Source organism: Coregonus lavaretus (assembly GCF_964263955.1).
Source record: "Coregonus lavaretus genome assembly, chromosome: 28".
NCBI lineage: Eukaryota > Metazoa > Chordata > Actinopteri > Salmoniformes > Salmonidae > Coregonus > Coregonus lavaretus.
Window position 1 is genome coordinate 19109842 of NC_140015.1, and position 15963 is coordinate 19125804.

At 48.3% G+C, this 15963-nt stretch overlaps 1 pseudogene across 1 annotated transcript in view; it reads left to right on the forward strand.

Moving 5' to 3' along the window:
• LOC311103797 (glutamate receptor ionotropic, NMDA 2B-like) overlaps window positions 1-15963 on the forward strand; it is an 85487-nt pseudogene that overhangs the window by 50799 nt on the left and 18725 nt on the right. Inside the window, exons 4-7 of the transcript in view lie at window positions 369-639; window positions 7821-8013; window positions 13260-13374; window positions 15074-15282. The product of the transcript in view is annotated as a glutamate receptor ionotropic, NMDA 2B-like (transcript). The remainder of the gene's footprint in view (window positions 1-368; window positions 640-7820; window positions 8014-13259; window positions 13375-15073; window positions 15283-15963) is intronic.

Here is a 15963-nt window from a genome sequence, read left to right on the forward strand (position 1 = left end):
CAGTGTAGCTCTCTCTTTTTCACCCCTTCATTTGAATACTGCCACCAGGCAATCTATGAGCAGATTCTAACGTCACCGTAGACTTATAGTCTTAACTTCTAGGATAGTGGTAGGAAGGCAACTACTAAGCTCAACATGTTCATGTAGTCAGGAAGTGTCAGTAGGTATTTAAATACTGTTACGTCGAGAGCAATCAGATTGGCCTTGTCAAATAGCCCTTCAGCCCTCTCACACACCTCTATCTTCCTCCATGTCGTTGAACACACTTTTTGTGATAACTCAATATTACAGATGATCATGCCCAACTCTATCTCTCAACCACCTACCTCTTCCTCCCTGGTCTCTCCATCCCTTCCTGTACCCTGTAGATCCGGAGCACCATAGAGAACAGCTTTGTGGGCTGGGAGCTGGAGGAGGTTCTGCTGCTCGACATGTCAGTGGACGATGGAGACTCTAAGATCCAGAACCAGCTGAAGAAGCTGCAGAGCCCTGTCATCCTGCTGTACTGCACTAAGGAGGAGGCCAACACCATCTTCGAAGTGGCCCACTCCGTAGGGATCACGGGCTACGGCTACACCTGGATCGTCCCCTCGCTGGTGGCTGGGGACGCTGAAGTGATCCCTGCCGAGTTCCCTACAGGTTGGTTTGGAATAACTTCTATGTGATTTATCTCCATTTAAAGTGTGTGATTGGTTGTTGTTTTGCTGTTGATTTATAGTTGGGAAGATGTGGGACCAGGTAGCTGGTACTGATCAAATCCTAACCTGAAATCCATGCACGAAATGTTCATTTTTTGGCAAAATCTTACATTGATATTTCTGCATGATTTACGATAAATGGAAGTTAGTCACGCGCATGTCAAGTTGACAGATATGGCCCTTAATAATTTATTACCATGTCAGCTATGTAAATCATTTGATGTGTGATGGTCGAGTGGGCGAGGTATTGTACATGTTTTTCTGCAGGTTTTAACTGTCCCTTGAGTAGATTTGTCCTGCACATTAGGCAGTGACAGATGGGAGATACTGCATGAATTAAGGGTGTTTTGTGTCAAACTGTCAAAATAAACACTTCAGTTTATCACTGTTTGATGAATTTACAGTATAGGCTTTACAGTAACCTTCAGAATGTGAATTGTCTCACGAAGTTCATATTTCTAGCACACGTAGGCCTACACCTTTAATGGAGAACTTACTAACTAATTGAGAGTAAAAAAGAATGTGGTACGCGACATAGTTAAGGCCTGGTGTTTGCGATGGTTCAGTGTGCAGCCAAGGTGCACGCTAACATGCTAATTTGCTAACAGACACGCTAAATCATTTTCGGCCATGTTTGATGGCCTCCAATCCTCATAGGTAATTCCACTGATGCATTCCTTAAGTGGCACTCTGGGGAGCTACAGTATCTCACCTCCTCCCCCTTTCTCCTCCTCCTCCTCTATCCCTCTCTCCTCCTCCTCTGCCTCTATCCCTCTCTCTTTCGCAATTAACTTAAACACACTTCTCATGATGCACAGATATTGCTAACATTTAGCATGTGACCCTCCTAATCTTACATCACAGACAATAATGAGCTGTCTGGCACTAATGGCCTGGTTTTGTAATCAGGTCCCCCAATCAACAGTTAGAATGAGAAGGAGGGGAGGTTGAGTAGAGGGCTACTGCAGTTCAAATGGAAGGACAAGGGGTCTGGTTCTCAGATCACAAGAGCTCATACACCTCCAAGTCAACGCCACTGACCCCATCTTCCTGTTTACCCCCATCGCCAAGGGAGATGAGATTGTCTATTTTGTTGCGACATTTTCCTCATGTCCTGAGATGGACATGTCCCATTGGCTGCCAACCAACCCTTTCCACTAGCATGCACACTAGTTCTATATTATAATTTTTGTAGGGTGAATATAAAAGCCTTGAGAAAGTATCAACAGAGTGTGACATTAGATATGGTCCTGGAAGGACTGAGCTGTCATCCCAGTGTCACGGATTCTGCCGAGGCTGCTCCTCCTCCTTGCTCGGGCAGGCTTCGGCATTCGTCGTCCCCTGAGTGCTAGCTACTGCCATTCGATGTTATCGGTGTTTGTTTAGTTTTGTCTGTATTGTTTACACCTGTTCGTCATTATGTTTAATTGTTTCCCTTATATTACCCCTGTCTCTCATCAGGACATTGTGTGTGATTGTTTTTCCCTTCACGGTTGTCATTTTAGTGAGTGGGTTATTTCCTCCCTGCGTGGAGTTATTTCTGTGTTCTTTTGGATCCTTATCGGATTAAAGTACGTGTCCGAGAGTTCTGTGTCCTGCGCCTGACTTCTTTTACCGCATCTCACCGACAGTCGTGACAGAATCACACACCTTAACATGGAGTCAGCAGGAGCGACGGCACTGACTGGATCACTCGAGGAGCGCGTCCTACAACAGGCAGCGACGCTCCAAAATCTTGGTGCCGCTATGGATAACGTTATGAACACTTTGGGACGATGGGAGAGAGGAGGTTTGCCCACACCTCCTCCAACGATACCACCACCATCGGCTACTCCTATCGTCTCACATCCTTATGATGGCACCGCAGCCGGGTGTCAGGGTTTCCTGCTCCAGGTGGAACTTTACCTGGCAACCATTCACCCGGCACCCTCGGGATACGAGAGCGTGTCCGCCCTCATCTCCTGTCTGTCCGGCAAGGCACTGGAGTGGGCCAACGCCGAGTGGGGAGGGATAGACGCCGCTACTGTGAACTATACGGAGTTCACCCGCCGCTTCAGGGCAGTGTTCGATCATCCCCCGGAGGGGAAGGCGGCGGGTGAGTGTCTATTCCATCTCAGACAGGGGAGGAGGAGCGCGCAGGAATTTGCACTGGACTTCCGGAATCTGGCTGCCAATTCGGGATGGAATGAGAGGGCCCTCATCGACCACTACAGGTGTAGCTTAAGAGAGGACGTTCGTCGAGAGCTGGCCTGCAGGGACACCAACCTAAGCTTCGATCAGCTGGTGGACATGTCGATTCGCCTGGATACCCTGTTGGCTACCCACGGATGTCCGGCGCTGGGGCCGTCCATTCCATCCCCCAGCACCTCCGAGCCGAGCCCTATGGAGCTTGGGGGTGCTGGTAGTAGGGAGGCCAGGAAGGAGGCTGTCACCTGCACCAACTGTGGCCGCCGAGGACACACGGCGGTTCGGTGCTGGGGAGGGTCTCCTCGGATTCGAGGCAGCAGGCAGCGCACTGATGAGTCATTCCCGGTGAGTAAGGTCCCAACTCACCCAGAGCTCTCTGCTGTTCATATGTGTATCCAAGCTATGTTTCCAGAAGTTTCTTCTTACTCCCAGCATAAGGCGCTAGTCGATTCAGGCGCAGCTGGGAATTTTATCGATCGCCATTTCTCATATAAGTTAGGAATCCCTATATTACCAGTCGATGTGCCCTTCCCTATCCATGCCCTAGATAGCCAGCCTTTGGGGTCGGGATTGATTAGGGAGGTCACAGCGCCACTGAAGATGAAAACGCAGAAGGGTCATGAGGAGACTATACAGTTGTATTTAATTGACTCTCCTGTGTTTCCAGTGGTGTTGGGACTTCCCTGGTTAATATCTCATGACCCCAACATTTCATGGCAACAGAGGGCTCTCAAGGGATGGTCTGATCAGTGTGTGGGGCGGTGTGTAGGTGTTTCCGTAGGGGCAACGACGGTGGAGAGTCCGAACCAAATGCCCACAATGCACATTCCTCCTGAGTATGCCGATTTGGCAAGCGCCTTCTGTAAGAAGAAGGCGACTCAATTACCACCTCATCGACAGGGGGATTGTGCGATAGACCTCCAGGTTGGCGCTGCGCTCCCTCGAAGCCATGTGTATCCTCTGTCTCAGGAGGAGACGGCTGCTATGGAGACATACGTCGCCGAATCCTTGAGACAGGGATACATACGGCCATCCACTTCTCCTGCGTCCTCAAGTTTCTTTTTTGTGAAGAAGAAGGATGGGGGTTTACGCCCGTGTATTGATTACCGTGGTCTCAATCAGATCACTATTAAATACAGCTATCCTCTCCCTCTGATTGCTAGTATGACGGAGTCATTTCACGGGGTGCGCTTCTTCACAAAATTGGATCTCAGGAGCGCTTACAACCTGGTGCGCATTCGGGAGGGAGATGAGTGGAAGACAGCATTCAGTACCACCTCGGGTCACTATGAGTACCTTGTCATGCCATACGGTCTAATGAATGCTCCTTCAGTCTTCCAATCATTTGTAGACGAGATTTTCCGGGATTTGCATGGACAGGGGGTAGTGGTGTATATTGATGACATTCTGATATGCTCCGCTACACGTACCGAGCATGTGTCCCTGGTACGTTGGGTGCTGGGTAGACTGTTGGAGCATGATCTGTATGTGAAGGCAGAGAAATGTCTGTTTTTCCAGGAGTCCATCTACTTCCTGGGACACCGGTTGTCTGCGTCAGGGGTGGAGATGGAGATTGACCGCGTTTCAGCCGTGCGTAATTGGCAGACTCCAACTACAGTAAAGGAGGTGCAGCGTTTTTTGCCAATTACTACCGGAGGTTTATCCGGGGTTTTGGACAGGTAGCAGCTCCCATTACCTCCCTGCTAAAGGGGGGCCCGGTGCGTTTGCAGTGGTCGGCTGAGGCGGACAGGGCGTTTAGTCATTTGAAGGACCTGTTCACCTCGGCTCCGGTGCTGGCACATCCGGATCCCTCTTTGGCGTTCCAAGTCGAGGTGGATGCGTCCGAGGCGGGGATCGGTGCTATACTATCTCAGCGCTCGGGCACGCCTCCAAAACTCCGCCCCTGTGCTTTCTATTCTAAGAAGCTCAGTCCGGCGGAACGCAATTATGACGTGGGGGACAGGGAGCTGCTAGCTGTGGTCCAGGCCCTGAAGGTGTGGAGACATTGGCTTGAGGGGGCTAACCACCCTTTTCTCATTCTGACTGACCATCGTAACCTGGAGTACATCCGGGCAGCGAAGAGACTGAACCCTCGTCAGGCTAGGTGGGCCATGTTTCTTGCACGTATATCCCAGGGTCACAGAACGTTAAGGCAGACGCCCTGTCCCGACGATATGACACAGAGGAGAGGTCCATTGAGCCCACTCCCATACTACCGGAGTCTTGTCTCGTGGCACCGGTGGTGGGGAGGTCGACACGGAAATCGAGCGGGCGTTACGTACCGACCCTTCTCCCCCAGAGTGTCCAGAGGGACGGAGGTACGTACCGCTCGAGGTCCGTGACCGACTGATTTATTGGGCTCACACGTCACCCTCCTCTGGTCATCCTGGTATTGGTCTGATGGTGCACTGTCTTAGCGGGAAGTACTGGTGGCCCACCTTAGCTAAGGACGTGAGGGTTTACGTTTCTTCCTGCTCGGTGTGCGCCCAGTGTAAGGCGCCTAGACACCTGCCCAGAGGGAAGTTACAACCTCTCCCCGTTCCACAACGGCCGTGGTCTCACCTGTCTGTGGATTTTGTCACGGACCTTCCCCCCTCCCAGGGGAATACCACGATCTTGGTCGTTGTGGATCGGTTTTCTAAGGCCTGCCGTCTCATCCCTATGCCAGGTCTTCCTACAGCCCTACAAATGGCCGAAGCCCTGTTTACTCACGTTTTCCGGCACTACGGGGTGCCTGAGGATATAGTGTCTGATCGGGGTCCCCAGTTCACCTCTAGAGTGTGGAGGGCGTTTATGGAACGTTTGTGGGTCTCGATCAGCCTTACCTCGGGTTTTCACCCTGAGAGTAATGGTCAGGTGGAGAGAGTAAACCAAGATGTGGGTAGGTTTCTGAGGTCCTACTGCCAGGACCGGCAGGAGGAGTGGTCGGGGTATATTCCCTGGGCAGAGATAGCCCAAAACTCACTCCGCCACTCCTCCACTAATCTCACTCCTTTCCAGTGTGTGTTGGGCTATCAGCCGGTTCTGGCACCCTGGCATCAGAGCCAGATCGAGGCTCCTGCGGTGGATGAATGGTTTCGGCGCTCGGAGGAGACATGGAACGCTGCGCACGTCCATCTGCAGCGGGCCATCAGACGGCAAAAGGCGAGCGCCAATCGCCACCGCAGTGAGGGTCCGGTTTATGCACCGGGAGATCGGGTCTGGCTCTCGACCAGAAACCTGCCCCTTCACCTACCCTGCCGGAAGCTGGGCCGGCGGTTTGTGGGGCCATTCCTGAGGAGATTGAACGAGGTATGTTATAGGTTACAGCTGCCTGTTAATTATCGCATTAACCCCTCGTTCCATGTGTCTCTCCTCAGGCCGGTGGTAGCTGGTCCACTCCAGGAGAATGAGGTACGAGAGGCCCCTCCGCCCCCACTAGACATCGAAGGGGCTCCGGCGTACTCAGTCCGTTCCATCGTGGATTCGAGGCGTCGGATGGGGGTTCTGCAGTGTCTCGTGGAGTGGGAGGGGTACGGTCCGGAGGAACGGTGCTGGGTCCCTAGGAGGGACATCCTAGATCCCTCCCTGTTGACAGAGTTCCACCGGAGTCACCCGACTCGCCCTGCTCCGCGTCCTCCTGGCCGTCCCCGAGGCCGGGGTCGGCGCAAGGCTGGAGCCGCACGTCAAGGGGGGGGTACTGTCACGGATTCTGCCGAGGCTGCTCCTCCTCCTTGCTCGGGCAGGCTTCGGCGTTCGTCGTCCCCGGAGTACTAGCTACTGCCGTTCGATGTTATCGGTGTTTGTTTAGTTTTGTCTGTATTGTTTACACCTGTTCGTCATTATGTTTAATTGTTTCCCTTATATTACCCCTGTCTCTCATCAGGACATTGTGTGTGATTGTTTTTCCCTTCACTATTGTCATTTTAGTGAGCGGGTTATTTCCTCCCTGCGTGGAGTTATTTCTGTGTTCTTTTGGATCCTTATCGGATTAAAGTACGTGTCCGAGAGTTCTGTGTCCTGCGCCTGACTTCTTTTACCGCATCTCACCGACAGTCGTGACACCCAGAGCCCCGTGGGTCTACAGGTTGGATGCTGTCTGTCTATTTCTGTCCAGTTGCCTGGTAATGGATTGGCCAGTCCCTGTCAAGCGGGCCGGAGCAGACAGAGAGGGCGTGAGGATGCAGTTTGACTGAGAAGAGAGGAGAGGGGTGGCTGTCAGTGGTGTGTGGCGCACGCCTCATAGTGTGTTTAGCCCCTTGATTGAGTCCATTGCGTGCAGAACCACTCTTCCTCGGCTCTCTTTCTCTATCTCCCTCCTGTCACTGTCTCCTCTGTCGACTGTATATTATGGATCTCTCTCTCTCTATCTGCTCTCCCTTTCTCTCTATCTGATCTCCCTTTCTCTCTATCTGCTCTCCCTTTCTCTCTATATGCTCTCCCTTTCTCTCTATATGCTCTCCCTTTCTCTCTATCTGCTCTCCCTTTCTCTCTTTCTGCTCTCCCTTTCTCTATATCTGCTCTCCCTTTCTCTCTTTCTGCTCTCCCTTTCTCTATACCTGCTCTCCCTTTCTCTCTATCTGCTCTCCTTTTCTCTCTATCTGCTCTCCCTTTCTCTCTATCTGCTCTCCCTTTCTCTCTATCTGCTCTCCCTTTCTCTCTTTCTGCTCTCCTTTTCTCTCTATCTGCTCTCCCTTTCTCTCTTTCTGCTCTCCCTTTCTCTCTATCTGCTCTCCCTTTCTCTCTTTCTGCTCTCCCTTTCTCTCTATCTGCTCTCCCTTTCTTTCTTTCTGCTCTCCCTTTCTCTATATCTGCTCTCCCTTTCTCTCTTTCTGCTCTCCCTTTCTTCCTATTCCCCCTCAATATATATGTTTCTGCCTCTTCCCTCATTTCTCTCTCTCTCTTGCTCTCTCTATCCACCCCGTCCTTCTCATTTCTTTCTCTGTCTCTCTACAGGTTTAATCTCTGTGTCGTATGACGAGTGGGACTACGGCCTGGAGGCCCGCGTGCGTGATGGGGTGGCCGTCATCGCCATGGCAACCTCCACCATGATGCTGGACAGAGGGGCACACACCCTGATGAAGTCTGAGTGCCACGGCGCCACGGACAAGAAAGGGCCCATTGCTGGGAACCCCAACGAAGTGCTCAGGTAAATCTGGGGCAGATCACCTATCAACCCTATGAAATCGAACAACTCTTTCAACATCTGCACACACAAAGAGTAATACACACATCTCCCTCCCAAAACAGCCCCCCTCCGCCTGCTGCACCCCCACACCCGGACCCTCTCCTTTCCTCTGCTGGGCCTTTTGAACTCGTTGTGATGCGGAGCATTCTGCCGCGCTTTGCTTTGCCAGCTCTTTAATTGGTCCCAGTGGCGTTTCAGTCTGAGAACAGTAGCCCCGTTGCGCTGCTCTGTGGAACTGAGCGTGGTGTTGTATTCCGGGGCAGTTCCACCCTACTCTGCGTTTTGCCACTCTGCCTCTATGTGTTTGGGGGATTGTTGGGCATTCTGTTGGGACACCAAAGTAGGTTCGGCTGCTTACAAAAATCCTGTTTCCTCCACCATTTCGGGGCTTGTTGGGAGCGGAGCGGCTGAGTGCTATTTCTGTTGCTGTATCATGGCAGCACCTGGGGATGCTCTGAGCTTTCTCTCGCGCAAGCATTTCTGGGTGCAGTTAGGGATGTTTTTTTACGCAAAAAAGCGCTCAAAGCCTAACTGAATCTAGCTCACTTTGGAAGCTCTGCCTGCTGTATTGTCTCACAGGAAGCTGTCAGATGTCATTTCAGCGTAGGCCTCTTATGTTATGCCATATTTGTTTGCCACTGCCCAGTGCTTTTAGATAAGGGCACAGCTACTATCCCCAGTATATGTTTCCTCTGTAATACGCTCCCCAGCCGTCTCTAACCCATTGTTTCATAATCAACTAAGCTGTGCTCTTGATTAAATCACGCTGAACTGATCTCAGATCATGCTTTGGTTTTACTTGAACTAAACCTGTTTGTTGATAACCTCTGTCTTCAGGGAGTCAATGAGCTGATTAGCATTAAGCCCACAGATAGACAGATAGACTCAATCAGTGCTTCCTCTCATGTGACAGATATATAGCACTATGGGGCTATGAGACCAGCCTGATGGGATGCGAGGGGGTATTCAGACCTATAACAGCCTATATTACAATGTATCGTCATGTTATTCAGTCATTTTTAATTTATCGGATAAAAAAGATAAAGAAGTCTATGGCCTCTTACAAATCAAATCAAATCAAATTGTATTTGCCACATGCGCCGAATTCAACAGGTGTAGATCTTACCGTGAAATGCTTACTTACAAGCCCTTAACCAACAATGCAGTTCAAGAAATAGAGTTAAGAAAATATTTACTAAATAAACTAAAGTTTAAAAAATTAAAAAACACAAAATAACAATAACGAGGCTGTATACAGGGGGCACCGGTACCGAGTCAATGTGCAGTCTTATGGCTTTGGTGTAGAAGCTGTTAAGGAGCCTTTTGGTCCTAGACTTGGCGCTCCGGTACCACTTGCTGTGCAGTAGCAGAGAGAACAGTCTATGACTTGAGTGACTGGAGTCTTTGACAATTTTTTGGGCCTTCCTCTGACACCACCTAGTATAGAGGTCCTGGATGGCAGGAAGCTTGGCCCCAGTGATGTACTAGGAAGTACGCACTCTAGCTGAAATATGAAACATGTATGTTGATACTTTGCTGTACTTCCCTTCAGGTTTTTTCACTTATTGAATCCTGGAGCGTTAGAGGACCTGATTCGTGCTATAAGTAATGTGTAGAAAAACATAATTAAATCCTGTATTTGCCCGAGGGATTTGTCAAGGATCTAGGACACCGGTATAAGGTATCATATGTGAGTCGTGTGGATTTTTTTATTTGAAATGAATGGATATTTTCTTTTCTTATAAGGGAATCATATTGTAGTCAGTAGAAACGCACCATGGAATACATTGAATGACTTTTACCTGTACTTTTACATACAGGTAGAGTATAGTATGGACTGTTCCATTTAGTGGAACCAGAAGGCACATGGATCATAGTTTAACAAAGCTGACCCTGACCCACCTAAACATGGACAAGTTACATGTTCTAAATGAGCTTTGGAAAAGGGGTCAAGTGCTTTTAAGTGTTGTGGAAATGTTTGAGCAGTATTTTGACCCTGCATGGTCTTGAGAGCTTTTTGGCGATGGATGTAAAATGGTACCTGTTTATGATGGGGCTTTAATGGAACTGGGTCAGACTGCTGTTCTTTCTTTCTTTCTTTCTTTCTTTCTTTCTTTCTTTCTTTCTTTCTTTCTTTCTTTCTTTCTTTCTTTCTTTCTTTCTTTCTTTCTTTCTTTCTTTCTCTCTCTCTCTCTCTCTCTCTCTCTCTCTCTCTCTCTCTCTCTCTCTCTCTCTCTCTCTCTCTCTCTCTCTCTCGCTCTCGCTCTCGCTCTCGCTCTCGCTCTGTCACACACACACACAGGAAATATGGACCCTATTGTCATTTTCCATTGATTCTGTTTTTCAAAATCAATTAATTTATTAAAACCTCCTCATCAATATTTCACAATATTGCCTGTGTGCCCCTTTGAACTGTTCACCATACTGTAGCTACATAAGCTGACATGTGGCCTGTGTGTGTTAATGACCCATCCTCCCCTGGGCTTTATGCGTTGACTAAGAGGAGGGGTGTGTATAGGTGTTTGGTGATTTTACACACACAGAGAGAGAGAGAGAGAGAGAGAGAGAGAGAGAGAGAGAGAGAGAGAGAGAGGAGGGCAGTGAGTGGGAGAAGGTGACATAGGCAGAAAAGTTAAACACATTTCACAGCAAAGAACATTATCGTTACAGAGATGGAGAGAAAGAGGGGGTAGTAGTGAAGTCAAGAGAGAAATATGGCCTGTCTCCCCCTCTCCTTTTCCCTCTCTCTATCACACTCGCTCTTTCTCTCTGTGAGATTATGGTTCCCATAGCAACGCAGCAGATTGGCTTGGAAATCTTGGTGGTTGTGGGTACCATGACAACACATTACATATGCTTGTGTGAGTCTCTCTGTCGCCGTTGTCAACGTGTGTAGGATGGTACAGTATATACATTCCACACAAATACCCCACATGTACATTGTCTTGCATAACTATACCATGCTCATTAAACATTCAAGAGGACACACTCGAGTCATTTTGTAAATGCGACCGGGAGACTCATGGGCGGCGCACAATTGGCCCAGCGTTGTCCAAGGTAGGGGAGAGAATGGCCGGCAGGGATGTAGCTCAGTTGATAGAGCGTGGCGTTTGCAACGCCAGGGTTGTGGGTTCGATTCCCACGGGGGGCCAGTATAAAAAAATATGTATTCACTAACTGTAAGTCGCTCTGGATAAGAGCGTCTGCTAAATGACTAAAATGTAAATGTAAATGGCTTATAATTTATGCAGCATATTACATAGGCTTTGCGTCTGTGCCAAGGTTGCTGCTGATACATATTAACAGACAGTCCTATATGATTTCTCCACTTAATATTTCATATTTTATGTTTACACATACAGTAGCCAGTGAAAAAAGTAGAACGATTTGGTTTAAGGATATTTGAGAAACGTTGAAATTACGTTGTAAATCCTGTGTTTTGGACCCGTGACATTTCGGAGCACACAGAACAAGAATGTTGTTTACCAATTTGCATCTACTTGTTTACCTATCATGCCATTCTATCAAGCAAATCCACAGACTCTCCCACTCTCCTGCACACATCATACCAAGGTACAGTGGTGTACTGTACACCTCTCATTACACAACACACAGGTAACTGCCAAAATAAAGGAAACACCGAAAGTGTCTTAATAGGGCGTTGGGCCACCATGACCAGAACAGCTTCAATGCACCTTGGCATAGATTCTACAAGTGTTTGGAACTCTATTGGAAGGATGCAACACCATTCTTCCATGAGAAATTCCATCATTTGGTGTTTTGTTGATGGTGGTGGAAAACGTTTTCATGCTCATCAAACTGTTCAGTGACCAATCGGGGCATTGTCATCCTATTTGGGAATAGCCATGGTAGCCAAAAATAATATAATACGCCATTTAGCAGACGCTTTTATCCAAAGTGACTTACAGTCATGCGTGCATACATTTCTTTTTTTTTTGTGTATGGGTGGTCCCGGGGATCAAACCCACTACCTTGGCGTTACAAGCGCCGTGCTCTACCAGCTGAGCTACAGAGGACCACATCATACCAAGGCCTGCCCAGCATTTTTATACATGACCCTAAGCATGATGGGATGTTAATTGCTTAATTAACTCAGGAACACAGTCAAACGCTCCCTTTTCTGTGTGTGGGGATGGCAGGGGATGACGTGTGATGTGTGACTGTGTGACTGTGACTCCATGCTGGCATGCTGAGGTCTGTGGAGAGCTGCTCTGTGTGGAGAGGAAGTGAGTGGTCGGGTCCTCAGGGAGCGGATGGGAGAACATTGATAGTGGTGAGCTTTTCTAGTGGTTACTGGTATTCTAGAGCTTTTCTGTAGTTACTGGTATGCAGTGTGCCGGTCTGCCTGGCTAGTGTTGCCGGGCATGTTGTTGGACATGCTGCTTCGCTCTCAATGCAGAGACCGTTCAGCTCAGGTGGGTAGCACAAACATGTGCATATGCAGTACGGACACACACACACAGACACACACACACACGCGTCACTCTCAGCTCCAGTCATGCATAATATTTGTCATGTATTTATTTATCTATGTATTGTGTGCGTGGTTTTGAGGCAGAGTGTTGCCATGGAAACAGTAACCCAGAAAAAAGAGAGAGAGGCAGAGAGAGAGAGAGGCAGAGAGAGACAGAGGCAGAGAGAGAGAGAGTAGAACGGGGGGTGGCAGAGAAATGATTTGAGCTCACCTGACAGAAACACTTGTGTTTTCACACACACATACACACACACACACGCACTCTTCCCACACACACTGGCACATACATATCCGACAGCTAGAAAACAGAGAGATACCACTAACATGAAACGGAAGCACATTGAAAGGGGTTGCAATGTCATGATCAGCCAGGAGACTGTTGCAGTGCTGTCCTGTCTGCCTCCTCACTGCAGCCGTGCAGTAGCCATGCTCACTGCTCTATTCTGGTCTATTCTATCCTATGGAACTCTATTCTACTCTACTCTATTCTACTGGATTCTATTCTACTCTACTCTATTCTACTGGATTCTATTCTACTCTACTCTATTCTACTGTATTCTATTCTACTCTACTCTATTCTACTGTATTCTATTCTACTCTACTCTATTCTACTGTATTCTATTTGATCCTATTTTCACTGCACAGATATCGCCACTCGACCCTGTGTGTGGGAATAAGAGCCTTATTAACCTGAATCTCTGTTCCTATCCAGGTACCTGATGAACGTAACGTTTGAGGGCCGGAACCTGTCCTTCAGTGAGGATGGCTACCAGATGCATCCCAAACTAGTCATCATCCTACTGGACAAGATGAGGCAGTGGGACAAGGTGAGGCTTCGGCTTTGTACGGTGTGTCTGTGTGTGTGTGTGTGTGTGTGTGTCTGTCTCTGTGTGTGTGTCTGTCTCTGTGTGTGTGTCTCTGTGTGTGTGTCTGTCTCTGTGTGTGTGTCTCTGTGTGTGTGTCTGTGTTAGTTTATATTTGTATTTCTACGTCTCACTGTGTGTCTCTTTCTTTCACTTGCTCTACTTCTTCCTCCTATTATTCTATCTCTTCAGCCTCTAATCGTCTCTGCAATCTATATTCTGTCCTCTGATCAGAGAGCAAGGTGACTCTCTCCCCTTCTCTCTCCTCTCCTCTGCTCCCCCTCTCACTCTCATGTTTAATTCTTAGCTTGACTTCCAGCTGGACCACTTTCTTGGATTCTAATGAGTGCAGGCTTCCACCCCTTCTCTCTCGCTCTCTCTCTCTCGCTCTCTCTCTGTCTCTCTCGCTCTCTCTCTGTCTCTCTCTCTCTCTCTCTCTCTCTCTCTCTCTCTCTCTCTCTCTCTCTCTCTCTCTCTCTCTCTCTCTCTCTCTCTCTCTCTTTGTCTCTCTCTCTCTCTCTCTCTCTCTCTCTCTCTCTCTCTCTCTCTCTCTCTCTCTCTCTCTCTCTCTCTCTCTCTCTCTCTCTCCTTCCCTATTTCCCTGCTCCTTTGAAGTAGTTCTGAAGCTCTGTAGTATCCTGTCCAGTCTACACACTGTGAGTTGACTGTAACCCTTCCCTCTCTGTCTGGAGGTAGCAGTCTGGCACCGGGGCTCTGCAGCCCAGTCAGTCTGCTGCAGCCTGCCAACTTTCCTCTCTGGAGTGTGTGTGTGTGTGTTTGTGCATGTGTGTGAGCGTATGGGTCTGTGTGTGTGCGCATGCGCGCACATGCTCCAACTCCTTGTCCATCTCACATCTTGACAGGCCCAATTAATTGATCATCCATATCCATTTACACCCACGCCATTCCCTGAAATAAGTGCCCGTTAGCTTCTGTTGGAGTAGAGGGCAAAAGACAGAGTCTTCAGGTATGATTTGTCGGCAGCAGTGATGGTGAAAATTGAGTAAATGATGGTGCTAATTCAGCGCTGGGGATTGGAGGGTCCTCCAGGAATTGAGTTGGACACTCTGGTCCAGGAGTGCTTTCATTTGCATACGAATTACCTCTCCTCCCTCTCTACCTCTCTCTGTCGCTCCTCCCTCGTTCTGAATTCCACTCTCTTTCCCCCGTTCCTCTGCCGTCCTTCACGTTAACCTTTCTCCTACCCAGTGCGCTCTGTGTCCCAGTCCTCGTCTCTGGGTGCTCTCTGCCCAGCCGCCTGCTGACGTGATAGAGCAATCTACAGTTGTTGAACTCATTCTTCTTTCTGTCTGTCTTTCTTTCTTTTTTTCTGTCTGTCTGTCTTTCACTCAATCAATCAATCACTCACTCACTCACTCACTGTCCTCCACTGTTTTGGTGTTTGTGTGTTATCATGACATGTTTAAGGCTCATTAATGCTTCGTTATTGTGTACTCACTGACAGAAGGACACATTTATATATTTATATTGGATAATTTGGAAAAGAAGTACCCGTTTTAATTTAAATGAATTTTTCAAGGGGCCCATTTTCATAACGCTATTGTCAACCTAATATGCATTGGCAAAAAGTCCCCCCAAATGCAAACATCAATCTGTGAACACAGAAGCCAGCCATATGGAGTGCGTTTGCTTACTGTCTCAGGTGGGGAAGTGGGAGAATGGCTCCCTGTCCATGAAGTACCACGTGTGGCCTCGCTTTGAGATCTACTCAGGGGCAGAGAGCCGGGAGGACGACCACCTTTCCATCGTGACGCTGGAGGAGGCTCCGTTCGTCATCGTGGAGGACGTTGACCCCCTCAGTGGCACCTGTATGAGGAACACTGTACCCTGCAGGAGACAGCTCCAAACAATGTGAGGGGAAAACTCTCCACAACACTGTCTAATGCCACATACAATGTCTATAACACAATGCATATCTTTAACACTACTGTAATGTGTATAATACCACAGAAATTCTCACAATTCCACAACAATGTATTTAACAATAATATAAAGTATTGATGTCAAAGCAGTGTCCAAGTCTATAATTTTAAGATGTATAATAATTCTAGTTATGCCCCTTATATTGTCCCACAGTATCCACAATATAAGCCTTAAGACCCTCAAACCCCATTCTTACAGTACATTATGAGTATCTGCCGTCTGCCTTCAGTATCTCTACATCTGTTCTGAGTTGTATTAAGCCTCTAACTGTGTGGGTACGTCCTGTCCTGTGTCTCAATATGTTCCTCTCTCCACCCTGTCTCACTCTGCCGTGGCAACATGGCCATGATGATATCCAAATCCAGGCTAGCGGGGTAGGAAGAGCTCTGTTAAAGTCTATAGAAAGCAGAACGCTTTAAGCATGCTGATAATGTTCCCCTCTGTCTAATCTCTGTCTAAACATACGTTGTTCAGCATGGAAAATATATCTTTGCCTGCCGCCTACAGCTGTATGAATGCCCAGTGTTAATAGGGCCTATTGTTGTCCCTATCACCTTTTACAACTTTTTTTACGTTCCCTCAATCTGTCTATTCCTGTTGCACTTTCTC